Source organism: Mesoplodon mirus (genome assembly GCF_964341445.2).
Source record: "Mesoplodon mirus genome assembly, contig: HAP1_SCAFFOLD_317, whole genome shotgun sequence".
Lineage (NCBI taxonomy): Eukaryota > Metazoa > Chordata > Mammalia > Artiodactyla > Ziphiidae > Mesoplodon > Mesoplodon mirus.
The window spans coordinates 129690-155655 of record NW_028295616.1 but is presented as its reverse complement, the minus strand read 5'-3'; the positions used below and the strand labels follow the sequence as shown (position 1 = coordinate 155655).

The 25966-nt window shown below is 34.4% G+C and overlaps 1 long non-coding RNA gene across 7 annotated transcripts in view; it reads right to left on the bottom strand.

The window, feature by feature from the left end:
* Positions 1–25966, bottom strand: part of LOC309797340 — a 45753-nt gene continuing 19787 nt past the window's right edge. The window contains exons 1-6 of one of the 7 annotated variants that reach the window (XR_014292590.1): positions 21986–22000; positions 12233–12277; positions 8254–8327; positions 5594–5802; positions 3989–4077; positions 1–397 (exon numbers count right to left, since the gene is read on the bottom strand). This is a non-coding gene — a long non-coding RNA (uncharacterized lncRNA). Of the gene's footprint in view, positions 398–3988; positions 4078–5593; positions 5816–8253; positions 8328–12232; positions 12278–14724; positions 14813–21985; positions 22001–25966 lie in introns of those variants that run through there. The other 6 variants (XR_014292591.1, XR_014292592.1, XR_014292593.1 and 3 more) reach the window with 6 other exon arrangements.

Below are 25966 nucleotides of genomic sequence, written 5' to 3'. Positions count from 1 at the left end.
CATCAATGAAAACTACTACTTGCTCAAATAGATTAATAATAGTAAGAACAATTAAAGTAGATTTTAAATCTACTGTCATGTTTATTTACTTTCCTGAATTGTTCCCACTGTGCCACTTCCTTACTTTCTGAATGTGACAGGTTCGTGCATGACGTCCTCCTCTAGATGCTGTGCCAGTAAGAAATCTCTCTGATTATAATAGGTGATCATCTATGATGGATAATAAGAGAAATATGCTTGTGCATTTTCAATCACAAATCCATGTCTTGCACAATGAAATGATTTTACTTGTTGCTTGATCACGGGGACTTCTTCCTCTGAATAAATAAGACTTGACTTTGCCTCTTTATGCAGTCATCTGTTCACAGTTCTGCCTCTCTCCGGTAGACTGTGTCTCCTTAAAGACAAATGAATATTCATTCATCTTTGATCCCCATTGCTTAGCATGCATAGTAATTGTTCAACAAATATTTGTTTAATAAGCTAAACACCAATATGCCATGAAGTAGGAAAATCTGGAGATGTGAGTGGTCAAGATGGGGGGTGTGACTAAAGGACCCCTCTGAATTCTAAGAACAACATACTTAGGATGGAATGCATGAGTAATCAAACGGGCTGACTACTTGACAACTAGTATGTATTCAATTTTCAAATTGTATATTATAAGCATCCCTGAGTGTAATTTGAAATGGATAGACAGGAATTTTTATTTTATTTTTTCTAATGAGGAAGCAGTGTAGTTTTCTATTCTCATGGCCTCTGTTGCTTCCTATGAATATTTCTCCAATATCTTGACATAATCGTTTTCAGGAAGCCAAGAGAGTCCAAAAGAAAATGACAAACAACAGAAATTGCTTTCATTTTCTAGTGTTTGGAAAAACATAAAAATAGGTTTAAGTTTTTCAAACATACTTAGATTTCATGAGATTTTACTTGGTTTATAATCAATATGATAAGATGCATATATATGTATATAGAATCATCATTCATTTTAAATTGGAAATAATGTGTATTCCCATGGCTGATTTGCAAACTGTCAATAATAAGAACCAAGCTTATGTCCTCCTAAGTCTTTTGTAGCCCCATTTTAACACATTTTCTGGAAGTTATTTCACTTCAACCACTCTACTTTCTAAAAAAACAATAGATGACTTTTTAAAATTTTTCATTTCAAAATGAAAATATTAAAATATGCTAAAAATTGGTGCAATAATGGAAGCTACAACTTACCATGTAAGTTTGTTTGTAATTGAGCAAAATATGTTCCAATAATTTTTGCATTGCATTTGCCTTTCTCTATATAATTACTAACCCTTTTTCTTTCACTATGGAATGTGAATTTTGATTTCTCATCTTCAAATTTGCCTTTAAATACATTTCTACCCTTATTTTTCTTCCGTCTGGAAGCTAAGTTTTCAAGAGAAAATTTGTTTCCACAAATATTGAATGTCTTCATATTAGGAATAATTCTAATGCAACTACTTTGTATTTGGAAATGTGCCACTGTGTTTAGGAAGGCTAAACACATACTTTTGGGTAAGTTCAAAAAAGATTACTCCAATGATTCAACCAAATATATTTCAAGCATATTGATAAGAATTTTCAAACTAATTGTGTGTGATAGCCATCAATTAAAGACGTAAAATGAATGCCTGCTATTTTAAAACATAATTAAGCCAAGGAAAGGCTGTGAATAACTAGCATGTTCTGTAAAGATAATTGGCTCATTAACTAAATTCTAACAGCCCATTCACATTTCTAGATTTTAATTGAAGAATGGATGGAAATAGTAAGGTGAGCTCATTGCCCAATACATATAAGCAGGTGACAATTTTAATTTCTGCGGAGATGCCCATATTGTATGAAATCTTATTAATATTGTGATGGAATACAGTGAATCATGCTGTGAAAGAAGCACATATTTGACTGTTGTACATGTGTTCACACACACACACACACAAACACACAGATACACACACATTTCTTTTTTCTCCTCTATTCTCATTTCAGTCCCATTTTTCCTTTTCTTAGATAACTGGTATCATGAATTGAATATAAATACTTTGAATCCATGCTTGAATTTTTTACTATATGCAAATGAATCCATGAAAAATACATGATTGCTTTGAGTTTTAACAATTTGTATACATGTCATCATGCCAAATGTGTAATCTTGAAAATCATTTATCATGTATATAATTAATTATTTTGAGTGAAGTATGGCACTGCATCTTAAAAATAGTTTATATATGTCTTTTGTAAGCAGCATAAACTGGAATTTTTAAATTTATTTTTATTGTCTCTGTGATCAAATGTATTGTGATTATTGATCTATTTCTCCTTTATTTTTCCATGTTTTATCCCTCCCGGTACTAACTTCATTTAAACACATTTTTCATTCTCTTTTTATGGTCTACCTTTTTATGAATCATATATGAAGTATTCATTTTTAGTGTTTTCTGAAAAATTCGACATATATTTCTAACTTTAAAAAGTCAAAAACTAATTATCTCATCTTCCTCCTAAGCAGTTCATGGACCCCTCAAATTTTAAATCTGATCTCCAGTATTTCAGTATATTATCTAGTGTTTTAGTTTTACTTTGTACATACCCCCATTGGCTATTATTTTTTACACTCAACCGTTATTCAGATTCATTCCAACATTACAAATTTCTTTGCTGGTCACTGTTCGGTGCACCCTCCTACTTCTTTTTATGCTTATTTTCTTTCTTACTGAAGAACATTCTTTGTACAATGGTCTCCAATCTTGCCTAAAACACACGAGAATTATGTGAGAAGTTTTTAAAGCTCCCATTATTGAAACACCACCTAGATCACTTTGGTTAAAAAAAAAAAATCTCCAAGCATTGGCTTCAGGCATCAGAATATTTTTTAATGCCTTCAGACAATTCCAATAGCTGCTGCTGCTGCTTTAGTCATTTTTTGTTGTTGTTACAGTTTGTGGGTGGTAATTCCTCTTTGTCTATGAATGAAAATTTCTTTACTTCTTGTTCTTGAGTAGTTTTTTAAAATGAGGTATAGAATTTTAATTTGGATAGCTATACGTCCTCAGTACTTTGAAGATATTATTCTATTGTTTTCCAGCATCTACCTGTTTTCTGATAAGACAACAGCATCTACCTGTTTTCTGATAAGACAACGGATATTTAAAGCCAGCCCTCAAAAACAAGGCTTATTATTTCCAGGCCCTCCTTGAATTTCTTGGTTTCAACTCCTCCTCACTACTCTAATGTCGAATTTGATTTTTCCCCTTAAATCCTGAGACTGGGGATCCCCCCCTTTTTTGTAAGCTTGTTCATTTGCTTTTTATGTGTTGCTACATGTAAAAGCAACATATAAAAGAAAACACAAGTATAACAAACTGTGTGTTCAGATTGGAAGAAAGGATTCTCAGTATCAGTTCAGCCTATCCTATTGACTGAAAGCATTTACCTTGTTTCTTTTACAACTAACTTGAATATTATGAGTCTTACATCTAATATACAGTACTCTTCACCCTTCTTGGAATGTCTATGCTCAATAAGGACATTAGTTGACTTGTCATTAATATTGCTTTTCTACATGTGAGTGCATTCAGAGTTCTATCCTGTCCCATATACATAGCATAATCTTATATTTTGTTTCTAACTGGCATCAGTTTTCTGGTTTTTTTTTTTCGATTTACTTTTAAGCTTTACTTTTAGCAGGACTGTACTGAAATACTCTTACACCTTAATAGATCTAATTGTCTGGACTTAAAATAATAGATTTTTGTATCACAGGGGCATTTGTCTTTACAGATACTGATTTCTATTCTCTGCACATGTTTTCATGTTATATGCCCAGTATAATATGAAGCGAGTTAATTTATTGTGTTACATATAGTAAAGAATCCAGCAGAATAATGTTATTTAGGGTCTTTTTTTCATTATTTCTATGAATAACAACAACATCAACAATAATAGTAATAGAAAAGATAATTTCTACCTGTAGCAAGTCTCAGTTTTTTCTTAAATGCAGTAGAAGGCCCTTCACACTCTATTTGTCAGCTTGGCTTCAGGTTTTCATTTTGTTGGCTAGAAGACAGATAAAGGGGATTATGGACAGAACTGAGCCTGGTTTCTGCTAATCTCAAACTTGAATTCTTTCAAGGGTTGCAAAATATGATTCAAGTATTTCACAGGCCTGTATAACCTTTGTCATCTCTCTGGTATATGTGCCATCATGGGTGGATTTGGAACTGACATTGTATATCTCTGATCTCAACTGTATAAATATTTGTTTAGACTGACTATCAACATAGAACACAGACATTCTCTTCTGATGTATGGATGATAGAATAGTTCTTAACGGGGCCCCTATGGATGGGGCAGGCACAAACTAACAGAGGGCAATGAGGCAAATTTTCAATGAACTCAGATTTTATATTTTTCTTTAGGTAAAAGAGTGGTTGTTTGTATACAAAAAAATATTTCTTATAATTTGGGTTACATTAAAAATATCTCATATTTACAGCCATTTATCTGAATCTATAAGAGTGACTTGGTTTTCTCAAATACATTATATATGGAGTCCTTTAGACTGGAATTAAATTAATCATGGTTGTATTTTTTTTTCTATTGACTTCCCAGCTATTTCCCCCTAGGAAAACTCTCTTAAATAATCAAGAGAAATATTTTAGGCAACATTATGTAAATCATCACCCTTATTAGATGAATTAATATTCTTGAAGTTATAGCTCATTTCATGGAAATCAGATTAACCTGATGTTATGGGCATAGTCATTTATCAGTAAGTTATTTGTTAATATGCTCAGTATGTGACATAAAATATGTAACTTTAATAAGAGAGTGGATCACCTCAAATAATTTAGCAAATCTTGAAAATGATAAGGATTAAAATTGTGGATGTATAAAGGACACAGAAGCTTGGAGAACTTTAAAACCATCTATTTCTCTCCTGTTTCCCTCAGACAAGGAAATGAAGGCTGACACTTTAGCATGGTTTGGAAATCCTTCTAAAAATTATCTGACTTTCTCTTAGAATTAACAAGTAATTTAAAGTTTTAAGAACTGCAGAACTGATCACATGAATTACCATAATTTAGTCAAGAATTTTTTTGAATATCCACCTTTTGACAAACATTGTACATATATGTACCAGGCTGTAGAGATGAATAAAATCATCCTTAGTCTCAAATAACTGAAAGAAAAATCCCCCAATATTAGTGATTACTCAGGAATTAAGGATGATGCTATGATAACAATTTTATAATGTGAAATTTATTAAGTTAAATAAAATATTTTGCTTTTGAGATTAGAATGCCTTGTTTTTGTTCTAAGGATACTGATGATAGATAGTGCTTGTATTTTGCAGAAGTTTTTTGGGAGCAAAATGAAAACTTGGTAATGTGATATAAATTTGGTCCCCCAAGGCGATTTTTATTGTTATTTCTATTGGTGTTGTTAATGAGAGAAATTTCTGTGAGCTATTAGAAAAGAAAATGTGGATATCAATATCTAATCAAAAAGAAGGACAAAATAATGGATAATTAGAGAATATATATAACCAATAAATTAAAAATATACTCACATGCTAAGGAAGCACAGTGGTGGAAGTTTTGCTCATCATAAAGCTTTAACAGTGAGTAGAAGTTATCTTGGTGTCTTGGGTGTGGGAAGATATGCTAACAACCAGTGATAGATCCGTTGTAAAAGTTGCAACTGTTTCTTTGGTATTAAATTTCACTTAAGACCTGTGCTTCTGGACAGGATGGAGTAATAGGAACTGGATTTACTCTCCTGGCTTAAACTGCTAAAAGTAAAAAAATATATATATTAAACAATAATTTTAGACATTGAAAAACAAACAGCATAAGACAACGGTTGTATAAAGCTGTTAATTATAATGATAACACATAAAAACCAGTGACATATGTTTTGTGTAATACAGTTAAATGTTGGTGTTTGAACAAGTCCCTGGTCACCTGTAAAAAATAAAGGTGGATTCTCTTTTCATATTTATTAACAAAATGAATTTCATAGGGATGCAGTATTTAAACATGTTAAAATACTACAATTACTAGAAGAAAACATTTTTGTTTTATTTAATAAAAGTTAATTTTTTTATATTTTTATGTGTTGCATTTATTGCTTTAAGATTATACAAATATGTTTTGATATAATTTAATATATGCAGCATCAACTAGAGTATTCAATACACAGACTATTCAATGGGTATAGCCTTAGTAGTGGGACAAAATTAGCCCTAGACTAACTTGTTTCAGTTGCGGCCTAATAAGGCTTACAAGGAATCCTCAAAATGATCAAACTATTTCTTAACTACCTCTTTGAGCAAAGTTACAAATATTTTTAAAAAATAATACAAAAACGCCCTGCAACCAGTAAAGTAAAATTCACAATATCTGACATGCAATCTAGAATTACCAGGGATGAAAAAACAAAGGAAAATATAACCCATAACAAGGAGAAAAATTAATTAATGAAAACAGACTGAAAATGGTACAATCAGTAGACAAAGACATTCAAACAGTTATTATAACTAATTTTCATAGGTTCAAAAAGGTTAAAGGAAAGCATCAACATCTTAAATAGACATATAGAGGATATAAAAATAACCCAAATTGAGTTCCTAGAGATGAAAAATATAGTTTCTGAGATGAAAAATAAACTGGATGGGATTAAAAGAGATGAGGCAATGCAGAAGCAAAGATTGACCCCCTTGCAAAAGCAAAATTTTGTTATTATAATATAATCTGTCCCACTGAGTAGTCCAAATATAAAGTCTGAAATGAAAAATGCCAGCTTGGTCACCTTTTTTCATTTCAAATTTGCTTTAACCTTTCTGGTGTGTGCTTCCAAAAATAATTAAAGTATAAAATTATGAAAATTGTATTCAATGGTATTAAAATTAAGCATCTATCCATCTTATGGATTGCCCTGCATAATGCAAATATCTAAAATCTAAATATTATGTGTATATATACATATATGTATATATACATATATGTAAATATATCTCACTAGCAGAATGAAAAGAAGATATGAAAGTACAACACAAGTTGTGGAGGAATATAGTAAAGGAAACTAAAATTATAGTATTTTTGTTTTTAGATATAGTTGCTCTACGCAGTGGAAAAATGATATGTGGATTAGCATATTTTATTTTCTGAGAAGCATGAATCAATTTAAAAGGTGAAAGGGCAGATGAATTTGAAGAATGATTAATTTAAATACATTATCAGTCTTCAATTTTTTTGTTACTGACAACATCCCCTTTAGGATTTTCAAAACGCTGAAAGGTGGGATTCCAAGATTTTTAGTTGCTATTGAAGCAATTATTAGCAAATCCTTTCTTCTAATCTCATTACAGAAAATAAAGCCCTTTGTGCCCAGAGAACTCCCATTAGAACAGATAGTTAGTGGGAAGCAGCCACATAGCACAGGGAGATCAGCTGGGTGCTTTGTGACCACCTAGAGGGGTGGGATAGGGAGGGTGGGAGGGAGGGAGACGCAAGAGGGAAGTGATATGGGAACATGTGTATATGTATAACCGATTCACTTTGTTATAAAGAAGAAACTAACACACCATTGTAAAGCAATTATACTCCAATAAAGATGTTAAGAAAAAAAGAAAAAGGAACTGCATTTCGAAGCAGCTCAGAACATAGGTTGTACCACTCTGGAGCTATCCCACATTTCCTGTGTCTTATTAAATATTGTGTATATATGCTATATATTTATATCTCCATTTAAATATACATCTATATCTCCTAAAATACTGTCTCACATATAATGAAGTAACAGTTTCCAGATAGTTGTTCTGGAAGTCATTAGACAAAATATAGTCTCATTTATTTAAAAAATGTGAAATGAGAGAAATGTACGAAAAACTTGATCCATCTTCTGACTGAATTTGTAGTATTAGTACCTTCAGAAGAGGAAATAATTAATTTATCGTGAATTATTTTATTCCCATTTATTAGAGAGGAAATTTGTAAACTGAACCTGTTAGGGCTTAAAGGGTTTTTTTCCAGAAGATAGTATCTGTGGTTCTCACCTTACACTGAGCAGTATATCACTAGTGAACAATCTGACAAATATGTACATTATTAAGTTATTTTATTTTCACCTGGCTTTTTAATACTATCATCTGATATACATCATATTAACTGACACTGCAATTTCTTCCTTGATTTGTATTTTTTTTCTACAAACACTTTGCATTCCAACTTCCACGTATCTGATTTACTCACCCATGTGATGGTCTTCATCTTCAGACATCTTGCTGTCTGGGCTGTTCAACCCTGTGACAGTAAAAGCACACTCACTAGGGACTAGGAGTTTGAGAAGGACTTAGAAAATTGTTTGACACTTGAAAAAAACGGCTCCAGAATATGAAGAAAAAATCTGCAAAATTGAGAGAAAAACTTGTGTAATTAATATTTCCAACTAATATCACTACAACGGCAATGTTACTCAGCTTTCATATAGTTACCTAGAAATTATATTGGATATGTGACTTGGGCACATTTTAATGCATCTGATAACATTTAGGGTAGAGCTTCTAAAAGGGCAATTGCCTAGGACTGAGGAAGGTTTAAAAATGGCACAGAATGAACTAGAAGTGACTTCAATGGGAGGCTGAGGCAGAGATGCTGGACCCGGAGAGCGACAGAGCAGGCGTACACTGGAGAGAGCTTTCCTCTACAGGAGAGCCAAGAACTTGTTACTTATTGAGGGGGCAGCATGAAGGTAGGGGATCCTACAATGAGAATCCTAGGATTGCTCCTAGATTTCTAACTTGGATAAATGACAGGATGGTACTCTTTGTGAATACTGAAGGAACAGCAACAGCAGCAGAAGTCTAAGAATGGAACTTTAACGTATCACAATGCCACCTTTAAACTAAATTTGGCGTTCTTCTCCTTTTTGAATGAATGAAAATGCATTAATTAAAGACACACACATTCACACACCTGCTAATATCTACTCTTCTGCAATCATGTGTTTTCTGTATAGTGTCTAACCTATTCCAGTCGAAGTAGTGCTTAAACACTTCAATATGCCTCTTTTCAGCCAAGAAGAAAAACTGTCTATGACTGTTCCAACATATTTTAAATATATGTATAATCATTGCCAACTTATCTGCTTTGCAGATACTAGTTTCCTATACAATATTTAATATCTCCCTTTAGTGAAAATGTCATTGCTCAGTATTATGATTGTTTTTCATTTTTATTCTATGTCCGAATGTTAGAATTATTGATTAATCTCTTTATTAATGGAATGATCTCAGCACAATGTTAAATACTCTTCTTCTCTACCATTATTATACGTTATTTTAAAGACTTTCCATACAGTTACTTTAAATGCGATTTTCAGATTTTTCAGGCTTTTTAGTCAGTAGGATAGGCTCCCGTGAGTAACAGAAATGCTGAAGAACAACAATATGAATTAAAAAAATTTAAGTGGTTAAGAAAGCACTAATCTAGTCATTGAGAAATATATACTAATATTTACATAGTATGTATATATAAATCAATAGTTTCAAAATGAGATAATCTACTGAACAAAATATCTTAAAATGTGAATGAAAAGATGTTGTAAAATCTCTATATGATTAAAGTACAAAAATTTTTATAAGCTTGGAATATAAATAATAAGTGCATTTTTGTCTGGGAGACAAGTTGTTATCTGGGAAACCTCAAGACATTTTGTAAATTATCGAAATCACTTTACTATCACTCTTGAGCATTTCTCCTATCAACTCTAAAATTAGTATTGGAAATTAGCATTATGACTATTTCACTATCAGGAACATTGAAGAAACTATTTCAAGTGCTAAACATTGGTTTTAACAAATAAAAAACAATTCATCTGAAGAAGATGTTACAGTGAACTGAGGAATTAAAAGATCTCAAAGTAGAGAAATTTCACTGACTGCAGTATAAACAACTTGAGGGTAGAGAGTGTCTGTTTTTCCTGTTTGCCCTCCAAATTTGGGAACAGTGTTATATGCACGGTGCAGGGTAATAAGCAAATATTTAACAAATGAAAAGTACTGAATTCATTACCTTGTGGTACAAATTAGGATTTCTTTTGTACTGCGACTAGAAGATTTTAATTTCAGCATTATGAATTATTAATGTCTTTATCTGATTCCCAGTTCTGTGTCAACCTAACTTATTTGAGTGATAATTAGAGGACTTCGTGTTTATCCTATCTTCTAGGATTTCACTTTTGCATATCTGTTAATTCATAATTTTGATTTTTATAACACAACCAAAGACTATAAAAACACATAGAGCAAGCACTTGCCAAAGAACTCTAAATAAAACAGGTCTCAGATATGAAATTAGAGCCATACATGGTTATATTTCTAAGTGCTTCATCTAAAGAGAGACGTGCAACACTGCTGCATGAATTAATCACCTACGGTGACTTTTAAACCTACCAACAGCTGGCCCCTCTAACATATCTGATTTTATTCAATAGTCTAAGTGATAATAATTTTTTGATCAAGAACTTTATTTTACTGGTTGTAAAGGTGCGCGCATGCACGCACACACAATTCCCAGTGCTTTTAAAAATTGTGGGACAGAATTAATCATAACTATTCAGTTTAAATGTCATTTATCAACTTACTAAAGTGCAAGCATGCAGGGAAAATAAGCTAAAGACAAGACTTTCGTTTTTCAATTTAGTTTTAAAAAGTCTTGTAGAAATCTTTATGAAATTAACACAAAATGGTGTTACCAAAAATCTTTTTAGTTTGTTTATTCCCTAGTCTGTGGCAATGTAAACAGTGGAAGTTAACCCGGAATTTAAGTTAAGGAAAGCTATATTGTATTAAGTTTAGCCAAAATTCTCTAACTTGCCATATTTTTTCAAATAAATACAATTTCTATTCTCTTCCCTCTCTCCTCATCTCCCTTAAGGTATGTCAACTCTAACCCCGCCCCCCCATACACACACCTTGTTGCCTCTGACATTATCTCCTCTACTAGACGTGCTTTTGTCCTTATTGCTGCACAACAGTTCAACAGTAAAATGTGATAAACGCAGGCAAAGGTGTTTCAAGAAAGAAGGTAAATGTCCTTACACATTTTCAACATAGAAACAGAATTTTTCAAAAATGAGTTACAAAATAGCAAAATTTAAAAATAGTTATAGATGAAGTTTGCAGATAATGTTGTCATCCCTCTTAAAAGAAGAGGGATGAGGCACAGAAGAAATGTAGTGTTGAGGACAGTGAAAATCAGCAGTTATTGCAAGTCTATTTATGCTGCGTTCAATGGATTCAGAAGACAGAGGCTCGGGTCCTGTCGTTATTACTTGTTTGCCATGTGATGGTGGGCAAAATATCTAATTTCATTGGGTTTCTCTTTCTATGCCTCTAAAATGTGGATTCCCAGGCTAAGAAAATATTTCAAATCTTTTCTAGGTCTAAAAGTCACAGACCTTAGTGTACCCTTTATAAAGGCCACATTTTCACAAAAGATAGCATTCTTGTAAAGCACCTTTATAGAAAGAAAAAGCTATATTTAGAAAGTCCACTGAGTGTCCAGGGTTTTCTGAAGTCGTACTGCTGTTTATAACCAGGTGTAGGCCAGTAGGACAACACATTTGCTTTAATAACTGTCCAGATTTCTTGGAGTTAAAGATAAGTTTTTCATTATTCTAAGTGTTGACCTAAGAAATTATTGAAAATAAGAATTGCTCTAATTTACTTCTTGAATTGCCCAGTTCTTACATGGCCTGACATGAAAGGTGATTTAAAAGATTGCATTTAAGTTTGGACATATAACCTTCAACCTGCTGTTTCATCACAGACCTCTTACAGGAGAAACACGTGCAACCATTTTGAGTTTCTGAATGGGAGTGCTCCTTATAGTATTTTCCCCTTATAAATTTCTTGCCAACTTACTCCAATTTGAATGCAGGTAGAAATTTATAAATTTCTCCAAGAACTTATTTTTATTTTTATGAATCTTACTGATTTTGTTTTAATACCGAGGACTTTATCAAATTCATAGACATTTGATAGAATAAAAAGCAAAAGCATAATTAGGAAAAATCCAAAAACCTCAAATAGAAAATAAGATGCTATGTTGTTAGTAACAGAAATTAGCACAAATAGACTGAAAAACTGACCACCATTGTAAACTGAGCTTTTAACTATGGCAGTCGCCAGGAAAAGGAGGGTTACCTGACTCAGGGGTCTTCTCCTCTTTCTTTGCCTTCTTTTAACAATCTCAAAAATTAAAAAAAGATTGAAAGGACAATACAAATAATTTATTTCCCAAACCGTTTGAGAGTAGTTGCCAACACAATGCAATGTCTCCCCCAAATCCTCTAGTATTTCCTACAAACATATATCCAAATATAATCATGAAAATCAGGAAATTAACACTGACACATGACCACAGAGCTCCTAATCCTCAGACCCCTTTCAAGTTTTGTCAATTATCCCCATCATGTCCTTCATAATAAAAGGATCAGCCCAGTGTCACATGTTGCATTTAGCTGTCCTGTCTCTTTAGTTTTTTAATCTGGAAAATTTTCTCAGGCTTCCCTTGAATTTCATGAACTAGAAAATTTTAAAGAATATGGATCAGTTATTTTGTAGGATTTAGCCGTTTGTATTTGTCTCATGATTATTCAGGATATGTGTAGTTGGCAGGAATAACTCAGTGGTGAAGCTCTGTTCTTCTCACTGCTTCCTATCAAACAATTTCGGCAAACTTTTAACTTGTAACCTTACTGGAATATCACGTTACTCATTTGATTAAGGTGTATCACCCAGTCTTCTCCATTGTAACGTTATTTTTTTCTCCTTCATTATTAATAATTTTTGTGGTAAGGCACTTTGTAATTATGTAAATATCCTGTTCCTCATCAAACATAATTTACTCAATTTAATTCTTAAAATCAGTATGAACTCATAGACTCCTATTTTATTCAATTGACTATAATACGTTTCTACCATTATTTATTTTGAGGCTTAGGTTGTTCAAGATTTGTCCAGTGGAAACCCCTTCAGTTTGGCTTCTATATCCTTTGATGTTTCCCAATTATTCTTTGATATCTCCCTTCTTCTTCTTTTTTTAACATCTTTATTGGAGTATAATTGCTTTACAATGGTGTGTTAGTTTCTGCTTTATAACAAAGTGAATCAGTTATACGTGTATCCTCATATCTCTTCCCTCTTGCATCGCTCTCCTTCCCACCCTCCCAATCCGACCTCTCTAGGTCACAAAGCACCGGACTGATCTCCGTGTGCTATGCGGCTGCTTCCCACTAGCTATCTATTTTACGTTTGCTAGTGTATATATGTCCATGCCACTCTCTCACTTTGTCACAGCTTATCCTTCCCCCTCCCCATATCGTCAAGTCCATTCTCTAGTAGGTCTGTGTCTTTATTCCTGTCTTACCCCTAGTTTCTTCATGACTTTTTTTTTAGATTCCATATATATGTGTTAGCATACGGTATTTGTCTTTCTCTTTCTGACTTACTTCACTCTGTATGACAGACTCTAGGTCCATCCACCTCACTACAAATAACTCAATTTCATTTCTTTTTATGGCTGATCCCTTACTTCTTGAAACAATAATATGTTCTAGGGTCATCTTATATTTTCCCTGTAGTGGTTCTAGAATCAGCCATTTCTCCAAAGAGCTTTAGTTTCTTCAGTTGGAGAGCTGTATTTAGAAACCAAGATCTGGACACTAGGTGTATTCATTGCTCTTGGGAAGTAGTGGTCCCAGGTACTCTCAATGGGCAGAGCTAGGGGATTTAGGTACATATATACATACACACATATGAAAACACACATTCATAACCATTTACACATATTCATAAACACATTCATAAACATATGCATACATATTGTCTATGTTTATTTCTATAATGTCTCTATATTGAAAATCATCTGTTCACATTAACATCCTCCATTCCCTTTCAACACCCTTTCCTTCTAGTTTTTGCCCTTTTCATATTTTAACTCCCTCCACAGATATTAAAATAACACTGATTACCATATCCTTAATATCCTTACTTATTTGATCAGTCTTCCTGTATTTAAGTAATTTCATGTAGCTGCCACTTTCCCATCCCACCCATTTTCTCCACCTGGCATGGGTTATGACTATCTGTACAGAGTGGTTGCCAAGGCCACTTCCTCATGTGGATGCCCTTTCACACGAATCAGACTTCAGCAGTCAACACCAGGCTCCCTTATGCAGACATCCTCTCCCCTTTCTCAGACTCTGAGACCCAATGCCAAGTCATGTGGTTCCTTGAATGCCCACCTCCCCCATGCTGACAAAGGGTTATTTTACCTCACTTAATGGACTAATTTGTTCAAGAAGGGAAGGGATCACAGCACTATAAAGCAGCTATACTCCAGTAAAGATATAAAAAAAAAGAAGCGAAGGGACAAGGAAGGGGATGAAGACAGGGAGGTGGACAGAGGTAAACAGATTCTTTTCTTTCTAAACAATGTTTGAAGAGGTCCTTCATTTAGAAGTTACAAAGACATTATGAAGTATCAGCTGAAGAACTGAAACAATGACATATATTTACACATCTATATCCCCACATCTATGACACACAATGTAAAACTAATTTTATAGCAACCAAAATAGAATTTAACAAAACTTATGATGCTTAGCCATACACTTTAATACTCAGCAACTTACAAAAATATGCAGTGCCATTTGGCTGTTAACTATCAGTCCATGTATATGAATGGATTTGTAAAACTCCTAGCCAAGAGTGCTTGGGATAGTGTCTCTACTGGTCCTTACTGGATCCTCTTCTTCTTTTGTCACTCTTTTCAGTCATTTGTTGATTCTCGACTGTATCTCATTGGTGACTTGCATGACCACTGGCAATCATATCTGGGCAAATACCCCAGCTTGGTGTCTCTCAAAGGGCTGACTGAAAACCATTTGCAACAGAATCAACTGAGGTACTGGATAAAATTCAGGTCCACAGGCCCTGTCCTGATTTCCTGCTCAGAAGCTCTTTAGAGAGTAATGAGTATTTGGAAAATACCTTAGCTAACTCTCACACATTAACACTGAAACCATGGTGTAGTTTGCATGTCTACAGTTCCTCATAGTTCACGGTTTAAAACACATAGGTCTCAACAACTACAGTTCTTTTATTTTAGCTTCATCAATTCACATTTGTTATTTAACCAACTTGGAAATTGCCAGATGTGTGAATAGCCGCCAAAGTAAAATGTATCTATCTTTTGCAAAAATGTCTTCTACCAAATGTCTCTACAAAATGAAATGTAAGTACCTCCTAAGATCTTCTTGGAGAAATCTTACAGATTTTTAAAATCTTCCAGGTTTTAGGGAATAGCAAGTGCACAGGCCCTGATGTTGGGAAAGCCACTGCAGAAAGAAAATCTGGATGTGTGTGTGAGAGAATAGTAGTAGTAAATGAGCTTGGAGAGTAGGGCAGAAGAAATACTGAATAAAGCATGTAGGACAGGTAAAAAGTTTAATTTTTATTCTAAAGTGATGGGAACAGGTTTTGGGAAATTATGTGATATGATTCATGTTTTTTTTGTGATTATTCTGGTTATTGTATTGGTTATAGACTATAAGGATTGGGGCAAGAGGGGAGGAAGCAAGGAGGTTGTGGAAGAGGCTGCCTATTGCATTAGATGAGGCAAGCAATGATGGCTTGGAGTAAGTAAAGACGGCAAGAGTAAGGTGAGAGGTAGGTGGATTCAGGATGTATTTTCAAGTTAGAGCTGGCAAGAATTTCTGATGGACTGGACATAGGAATTGTGGGAAAGTGAGAGTTTAAGGATGAATCTAACATTTTTGGCCTGAGCAACTGGATGAGTTATGGAGCCAGGAAAAACTGGAGTGCAGTGGATGGATCAAAGCAAAATATTTAGTTTTATTTGCTAAGCTTGAAATGTCTATTATGCATAGATTGGAGATATTTAGTGGGAAATTGGAATTAGGAGTCTGGAGGTTAGGTGAGTGCTTAGGGCTAGAAGTATGAATTGGGGAGTCATAAGTCATCTTCCCATTAAAGTAATGGGACTAGATTAAAACTCATGAGTAGTTAAGGTAGATGGAGAGAGAAGGGGGCCAGGAATGAGACTTAGGGCATTCTAACAGACATTGAGGGATGGGAGGCATCACCAAGGGATACTTCCAAGGAATGGTGAGTGAGGAGGGGAGAAATCTAGGAAAAGATGGTGTCCTGGTAGCCAGTGAAACAAAATATTCATTCTGGAAATTATGAAGTTCATTTCCCAAAGTTTCTTGAATTGATGATAATTTGAAACTTGGTATTTTAAAAAGAGCTTTAGCAAACAGAAAAGAGAATAATTTTCTATCATGAGTGATTGATTGCAGTAGCATGGGGAATGGAGAAGTTGTGAAAAGGGAATCAAGAATCTATGTAAAAGACAATTTTAAACAAAAGTATTCATTTAAAAAACAAGCACACAATATTTAGACATTATATTTTGTTTTTGTGTCAACAGCAGCTACAGCATGCTGTAAGTGAAAGATGAAGGATTACAGTTTAATATCAAATCAGGGAAAAAGGTGAAATAGGTGAATTCTTTGTAGATTTTTAATAGATTTCAAACCTCTATTGGTTTTGAATAATGTCATATTTCAAACATAATTTTCTAAATAATCATAACAATTTTAGAATCAGAATAAACCTTATTTCAATGCACATATAGTTCATTTTTATGGGTAAAACTAGGACTCTGGTCTTCTGATTACCAGTACTATTTCTTATTGCAACACACTGTTTAAATGTATAGATGATTGAAAAAAAGAGCATACCAGTCATTTCTTAAATGGTTTACAAAATATCAAGTAATTAAAATTAGGGGAAATAAAGCTCATGAGGATTAAATTACAGGAAGAGTTTATAAGAGGGCAAAGAAGTAGGAGATGTATTTCCACACAGATAAATATGAGATTTTAGGAGAAAATGACCAAAACTGCATTTATAAGGTCATGATACTAGCTAAATGAAATAAAGACAACCATCATGTGAATAACATATAATTTTGAAGGTAATTTTGAATATGGAGACTGATACAGATTAACATCTGATTATAATAAAAATCAGATAGGCAGGGTAATAAGGTCTTCTTCATCCAATCACAGCTTATCAGGAATAAGGGAAACTCTTGATACTTTGGTATGTGCCATTTTAGGACAGTGAACTTGTTACAAAGTGAACACTTGACACAAGAAATAGTTAAGAAACATAAATATGATTCAAGAAATTCATGGATGGTGAAAGCTATGTTGGATTATTTTAAAAAGTTAGGGATGACTAGGTTAAGTAACTTCTCTTTTTAATAACAGAATAACTGTCACATGAAAGATCTCACTATGCCATTGACAAAGATAAAATCCTGGGACGCCATGGCTTCACAGTCTAATAGTCTAGACATACAATGTACAGTATAGTGTCCATTAGTCACAAGTGGCTATTAAACACTTGAAATGTGGGCAAGTTTGACTTAGGAACTTAAATTTTAATTTTATTGAACTTACATTTAAAAATTTAAAAACACATGTGACTAATGGCTATAGTTTTGGACAGCACTAAGAACAATTCCATTATCATGGAAAGTTCTATTGACCAGAGCTGACCGATAACATTTTTATTTAATTTTACATTTATTCCTCTTTGCTAAGAAAATCCTCTCTCTTACTAAAAAACAATATTAGCAAGATGGCTAGATATAAGATCAAGATGCAAAAATGTATTGGATTTCTATAGAAATCCAGGAACAAAGAGAGAGCTTAAAAATTATTTAAAATGGAAAAAAAAACTACCTAGGAATAAATCTAAATAAAATTGTGCAAGACATTTATGGAGAAAATAAAACCTTATTGAAAGATATTAAAGAAGTCTTAAATAAATGGAGAGATACATCTTGTTTATGGATAGAAAAGACTCATCATAATGGTGTAAGTTTTCCCCAACTTAATTTATATAGTCAATACAATTACAATAAAAATACTTAATAGAGGTTTTACAGGATTGCCAATTCTGAAATTTATGTGAATGTGCAAGAACAGCTGAGACACACCTAAAAAATCCATTCATTCCAAAATGGTCCTGGAAAACTTAATTATTCATAAGAAAACAAAGAAATTGGATAATACAGACAAGTCGATTGTAAGTGCATTAATGGCTTGAATATAAAACAAAGATACACTAGAACTTTCAGAAGAAAATATACTATATCTGGGTAGCATTAAACTAGGGAAGGACATTTTAAGTAGAACAAAAAGACACTAAGCTAAAAGATACATTTGATTTCATTAAAATTGAGAGCCGCTATTTATCAAAAGACAACATTAAGAAAGTGAGAAGGAATGAAATAACTTATTTGTGTCATATATAGCTGACCAAGGATTATTTGCTTGTATTTAAAGAACCATAGAAATAAGTAAGAAAAAGATAAACAGTAGAAAAATGGACAAAAGATATTCTCTGGACTTCACAGAATAGGAAACAGAGGCAACTATTAAACAAATGAAAGGATTCGCAGCCTGTCAGTAATTAGGGAAATACAAATTAAAACTGTTATGGACTGAATTGTGTTCCCTAAAATTCGTATGTTGATGCCCCATCTCCCAATGTGGCTGTTTGGAGACAGGGACTTTAAAAACATAATTATGGTTAAATGAGGTCATAATGGTGGGGCCCTTACTGATATGACTGGTGTCCTTGTAAGAAGAGGAAGAGATAAGAGGGATGTATACACACAGAGAAAAGGCCATGTGCAGACATAGCTAGAAAGCAGTGGTCATCTGCAAGTCAAGGAAAGAGGCTTCAGGAGGACCCAAAACTGCCAACATCTTGATCCTGGACTTCCAGCCTCCAGAACTGTGAGAAGATAAATCTCTTGTTTTTTAAGCCACTGAATCTGAGGTATTTTGCTAGGACAACCTGAGCAGACTAATACAAGGAACAAAAGACTAGAATGGCCATTCTAACTGGTGAAGCTATAGAGCAAAAGGGCTGAAAATTGATTCCATAACTTGGAAAACATTTTGGCATTATTTTTTAAAGTTGAATATTTGAATTCCCTACAACTCAGCAATTCTACTCTTAGTATGTCTACTCTTTTACTTATGTTAAATCTTGCACATGTGTACCAGGAAACATTAAAATAAATGTTCATGGAAGTACTGTCCGTAATAGGCCCAAAACAACCCAAATATCATTAATAGAACAATAAACACATTTTCTTGTATTTATACAATAAAATATTATACAGTAGTACAAATGAATGAACACTAGTTAAAGCAAAGTGGATGAACCTTAGAAACATAATGTTGAGTAAAAAAAGCAAGCACAGAAGACTAAAGTATGATATCAATTTTATAAATCTCAATAATAAGCAAAATTATGTGGATGTTGAACATAAAGCCAAGATCAGAGTGATTTCTTTGGTGAAAGCAGGAAGGTGGGATCAGGGTAGAGAACAGAGAGAAGACTCAGCAGTTTTGATTCTAGTTCTTAGTTTCGGTGGTGTGTTTGCAGGAGTTTTCATTATCTCTCATAACTTACATATAATTAAACATATTATTTTGTATATTATCTAATAATATAAAAAAAATCAAAATCCATTATATACCAAAGATAACCCCTAGACATTAATTATATAGAGTCCACTTTGAAACAACATACATAGTTACTCATAAATCTTCTGTAGTTGAAAGCTTTTAGCTATGAAATTCTTCCCCCTTCATATGAGGACTTTATGTTCCATAATGAAGGAAAATTGTTCCTACTTTGGGACAATTTGCCTTCTTTATTTAAGTGATGCTAGTCCTCTGGCTGCCTAGAAATTTTAAAAACAACTGATAACTACATCTACTGCCTGCAAGAGAATAAAGGAAAAGGAGCATAGGAGGCAATCTCATACATTATTGATAAACACATACAAAGACAATATTCGTACAAAGCTATTTCTCCATATAGCACCTCTGAATTTTATAAATAAATACATATATATATATCAAACATTAATAAAAGAATAAAATTATCCAATATGAGTACATTTGCTCTTTTTTTCCAGTTAGTTCCAGGATTCTATTTTAGATTATTACTTCATATCTGTGAGAGTTCGGTGTGTGTTTGGTTTTGTGGAAGTTGCATTGTGCTAAAGTTTACATTTCTTTCTTGAATTAAATGGCTTTTGTTATCCCTTGGGAATACTGAAGATAGCAACAGCAGGTTACTACCTACCGGTGGAAAAGTATAAATAGCAATTTTAGCTGCTAGTGATTCTGAAATTGCCCTTAACTTTGTCCTTCTAAAAAATGCTCCAAGAATTACGTTTTGCAAATCCACAGATTTACTATCCATACTCAAGTCATTTACGTGGACAAAGAATGTAGCCTGCGGTTTCAGTAACAAAGGATGTTACAGCCATCAAGCCATCAGCCACTGAAGCCACCCCCAATGCTGCACCCTGAGGGGATTCAGGATGGAGAAAACAGGATACTGGCCCTAGATAATTAAAGTGCATATCAAGGGAATGATTTCCATGAGACCAGATTCTTGCATCTCACCATATATAGAAAAGTGCTAAATTTATTAACTTAAGATGTCTAGTTTCTTTAATTAACAGTAATCTTTTGATGTTCCAACTACCTGGGTTTTTTTTTGCAAGAACCCCTAAATATCCTGTGCCCTCCCTTACCTCTTCGGAACAGTCCCTCAGAGCTATCTGAGAGGCTGTCTCCTGACTTAAGTCCTCAGTATGTCCTCCAAATAAAACATAATTCTCAACTTTTAGGTTGTGCATTTTTTTTCAGTCAACATTTAATTGTATGGCTCACGTAGGTACTATGCCTAGATGTAATGGGATGAGCTGTAAATTATGAAAACTAGATAAATTCTGTCAGCTCTAGCACTAGCTGAGATCCAGGCTTTCATCTCTGGATACTTCTGTCATAGACCTTGGCAGATATGGGGTCTGTGTTGGTCTTAAAATTATTCTTAGAATTGTGGGGACTCATTCATTCTTTCAACAAAATTTTATTGCTTATATTCTATGTGTCAGTTACAGTGCTGGGTCTTGGAATATAGAAGTCAACGCACAAAAATACAAGGATAAAACACATTTTCTACCATATTAACTTTTTTCATTCATTAATTCATCCCTAAGTCATTCAACACGCATCTTCTTATTGAATACTGATGGGGGGTCAAATGCTATGCTAAACACTGAGTATATAACTGCAAATGAGATGGATAGGCCCTGATTTTGATGTCACTACTATCTTTTGTCCTGCCATATAATGGGACAGCTTCATTATTCCCTTTACCCTAAGTTTTTATCACAAATTGCTAATGAAAATAAAACTGTTAGTGGAGTTTCAACATGCATAGGTAAATGAGAACAGAGAACTCCCCTTTCGCATGCCCCATTCTTCTCCTTCTAACTCCCTATGTGAACTCACTTTGTGCCAAGACCAAGAAGATGTACCCCAATAAGAACCAAGCTGATTTCCTCACACTGACTGGGGCTATTGCTCACTTCGGAGACTTGATGCTTAATTTTGATAAGCAACTAGAAGACCATGGAGACAACCTATAAAAATGATTTGTCTTGGGAGAAAATACTAAAAAGGGTTAATGTGCTGTTCCACATGTCTAACCTCCTGGGATTAAACCACAGGCACCAAGGTCACCAAGTGTACTTGGCAACAATGAGCTAAAAATGAAAAAAAAAAAAAGCATCATACTGTTATTGTATTCATTTTCTCCCAAGGCACTCTCTGATAAACACCACAACCTCTAAGGGAATTGAGAACAGCTTCCTTGTGGGGTAGGTTATATATGCATCTTTTTCCAAGCAGTTAAATCATATCCAGCTATCAGCACACCTTACTTAAGGTGATTGTAATGTATGAGATTAAATGTTCCTACCTGATTGGAAACCTTCTTGTCCTCAACTCATTGGCTATACTGGATTTTTTTTCTTGGGTCAGACCTCCAGAATTCTATCAGAAATCATTCCGTTGGGGAAACCAGGCCTTCCCAGAAACTCAGGAAACTGAAATGGAGACAGCAAGAGAGAAGGAAATTATTTGGACATATAGACCTCAATTGTTTGGTTTTAAGTAAACGTCCAAGCAAACATCTTCTAAATGGTATAATAATTTTAGGGAAATTCACGGTTTATAAGTTTGTGTACTCATAAGCTGAACATATTATAAGAGTACAGGTTGCATTTTGTGTCTTCAACTCAAGCAAAGAGTTCAAAAAAGGCCCAGTTATCCTTTGTTCATTAAGACACAAAGAGAGGGCAAAAAGAGCAAGTTTCTAAGTCTTTTTCTTTAAAATTTACGTCTTTTCTTCAGTCTTCATCAAGATCTTCAGGAAATTAACTTTACTAAAGTTAATTATTCATAAAGTAAACATAGGAACCTGCAGAAGACTATTTCACAGAGACCTGTAATGTACAATATCCATTGCATACATGCACCATGAGCTTGTCTTTTCTAGCACTGGCATACACAAAACTCTGTGTGTGTGTGTGTGCACATGTGTGTCTTTTTTGTGATGGAGCTATAGGGAGAAAATAAATCCATTGGTTGCAGTTCAGTGATGTAGAAAGATTTAAGGGTAAAGGAAAAGGCTACATCAAGTGAAGCAATAAAGTCATGAGGTTGTGCTTCCATAATAATAACAATAGCAGTCTTCTGTAACCAAGGGAGCAGGCTCCTCAAATTATAGTCACACCTGTTAGATCATCTGCCCATAAATTTCACACTATCATTAATGGAAAACAAATGGCACTGTCTCTCCTTCCCTTTATCCATTGGCTATTCTCATATAAACGATTTTTCTCTTCAAGGTCATGCTCTTTCCTATCTGTTTAAAAATATTAGGATTTAGGAGGGGTGATACATAATGTGCCATGCCTTGGTACTTGTACCAGTGATGGCTCTGTAAGGAGCACTGGATTGTTAGGAGGCTGTAAATTGAATTCCCCTAGAAGCAGAACCTGGGGGAATAATTTGAATGCAAACTGTTCATCTGGGAGGTGCTTCCAGAAAACTCAGAAGTGGAGTGGGAATTGAGAATGGAGGCATGGAAGGAAGCCAACAGAGGTGCATTACTGAATAAATTACTCCTGCAGGGAACTGCTGCCAGTACGTCAGGGGAGTTCTGTGAAACTCTACAGAACATGTCTCAGAGTTATCCCAAGAATCGGTGAGAAACTTGAAGTACTTATCTTCCAGTCCCCTCTTTCCTTGGTTGAAAGCTACACCCAGATACATTAACTCCTGTACATTTCTGGCCTGCCCTAAGGTGGAAAATTGCAGGTGGTAGCATGATTCTATCAGCATATACTGGAATGATGAGTGCTGGGGAGATATGAGTGGAACATTGAAACCATCTAATACAGTCGGGGCAGGAGATATTAATTATTGGCTTGCAAGTCCAAATGGGTAACCTTAAATTCCTGGGTTAATGGTTTTACTTTGAGGTATTTAAGCATGATGTATGAGTAAAAATTTCCTCTATTAAATCAAGTTGAAGATCCTAAGTCCCTAATCTTCTGGAAAACTGTGGATATCTTTTTAACAGGTTTTTGAAAAGTAACATGATTAAGATTTCAAACTGACCATTCATTCATTCATTCATTCAACAAACATTTATTGAACACCTAAAGTATGCCATGGGTTAAACTAGGCACCAGTGTTACTGTTACTAAAATCATTATCGTGCCACCTAGAAGTCAATGTATTGTGACACTCAAATAAAAAAATCCATAGTTACCATAAAAATTATTACAGAGTGATATAGGAAGACACGGTAAGACCTTAATTCATGCTGTGGACAGTAGTATATGGGGGATATCAGTAGGGCTTCCTGTAGAAGGCAATTGAAATGGATATGTAACATGAAGGAAGGGTGAATTTTTGAGGAAAAGAGAAGATAAATTCATGTTTGCCAGAAAATGAATGGTTAAGCATCAGTCCAGAAAGGAGTTCCATTCATAATCAGTATAAGAAATGTCACTGGGGCTTCCCTGGTGGCTCAGTGGTTGAGAGTCCGCCTGCCGATGCTGGGGACATGGGTTCGTGCCCCGGTCCAGGAAGATCCCACATGCTGCAGAGTGGCTGGGCCCGTGAGCCATGGCCGCTGAGCTTGCATGTCCGGAGCGTGTGCTCCGCAACGGGAGAGGCCACAACATGGAGAGGCCCGCGTACTGCAAAAAAAAAAAAAAAAAGAAAGAAAAAAAGAAAGAAATGCTCACTGGAGTGTAAGAAAAGAAGACGATGGAGACGGTAGTAGAAGCCAGACCATGAATGGTCCATGTATGTATAGTAAGTGCTATGGTCTAGTCTTTGTGTTCCCCTCCAAATTCATACGTTGAAATCTTAATTTCCGGAGGTGATAATATTAGTATGTGGGGCCTTTGGGAAATGATTATGGTATTAGTGCTCTTATAAAAGAGACCCCACAGAGCTCCTGAAGCTCTTCTGCCATGTGAGGTTACAATGAGAAGTCTGTGACTCAGAAGAGGGCCCTCATCTGACCATACTGGCACCCTATTCTTGCACTTGCAGCCTCCAGAACTGTGAGAAAAAAATGCGTGTTTTTTATGAGCCACCCAACCTGCAGTATAATCTTACAGCAGCCCAAAAGGACAAAGAGAGTTTGGATGTGAGATTTTACTCCAAGAAAGATGGGAATCCATTGAAGGATTTTAACTGGTAACTTAGAAGAGAGAAAAGTTTCATAACACAATCAGATATTTTTATAAGAAAAATTTGTTTCATTTTCAGAAAGATCACTCTGGAAATGCTGTGACTAGATTTTTGGAGAAGGCTGACGGCAGTCCCGGATATAGAAAGATGAGTGAGTAGTCCATTAATACAAGTCAAACAAGAAAGTGGATATAGAAAGTGTGAACTTGTGGCTGAGCGTTCTTTTCTGTTAGCACTTGAAAAATGTTACGTCAATGCTTCTGACTCCAGAGTTTTAGGCAAGAAATATGCTGTCATTGGAATTGGTGTTTCTCAATAAGTGATGCATTGTTTCTGCCTGTCCACTTTCGAGATTTTTTTTGTCTCTACTTTTCAGAAGTTTAATTATGACGCATCTTGGCAAGGATATCTTTGCGTTTTTCCTCTTTGGGTTTGCTCAGATTCTTGAATTTGTGTTTGTCTTCTAAAAAATTGGGACCTTTTTAGCCATGATTTCTTGAATACTTTGTCAGTCGTACTTGTTCTCTGTTTTCATTCTGGAACTTTGATGATATGAATGTTAGTGCTTTTCTTACTGTTTACAGCTTCTTGAGATCCTGTTCTTTCTCCCATCTCTACCCCTCAGTCTATTTTTCTCTGTACATATGGTACATTGTACTGATCTCTTCTAAGTTCATGATTCTATGCTTTGTAATCTCCACTCTACTCTTCAGCAAAGTTTTTTGATTGTTGTATTTTTCAGTTCTACTGTTCTCATTTGTTTTTATTGTTATAACTTCTAGTTCTTTGTTTACATTTTCTATTTTTCCCATTTCTGTCAAGGAACACATAATTGCTAATTGAAGCATTTATGTGACAGCTTATTTAAAATCCTTGTCTGATCATTTCAATAGATGTTTCATCTCAGTGTTGGTGTATGTTTATTGTCTTTTCTCATTTATTCTGTGATCTCCTTGTTCTTGGTGTCATGAGTATTTTTCCATTGTATTCTAAACATTGTGAGTTATTATATGACTCTGTAACCCATTTAATTTTATTATTACTTTTTAGAAGGAAGTCATCCTATTTGAGGCGTAGTATGAGGACTGGGGGGTTATGTACAGATTTCCACTGGGCCCTACTGACAATACCCCAGCAAAAGTGGGCACTTACATTGTCTCACTGCAGACAGATCAAGTAGAAGTTC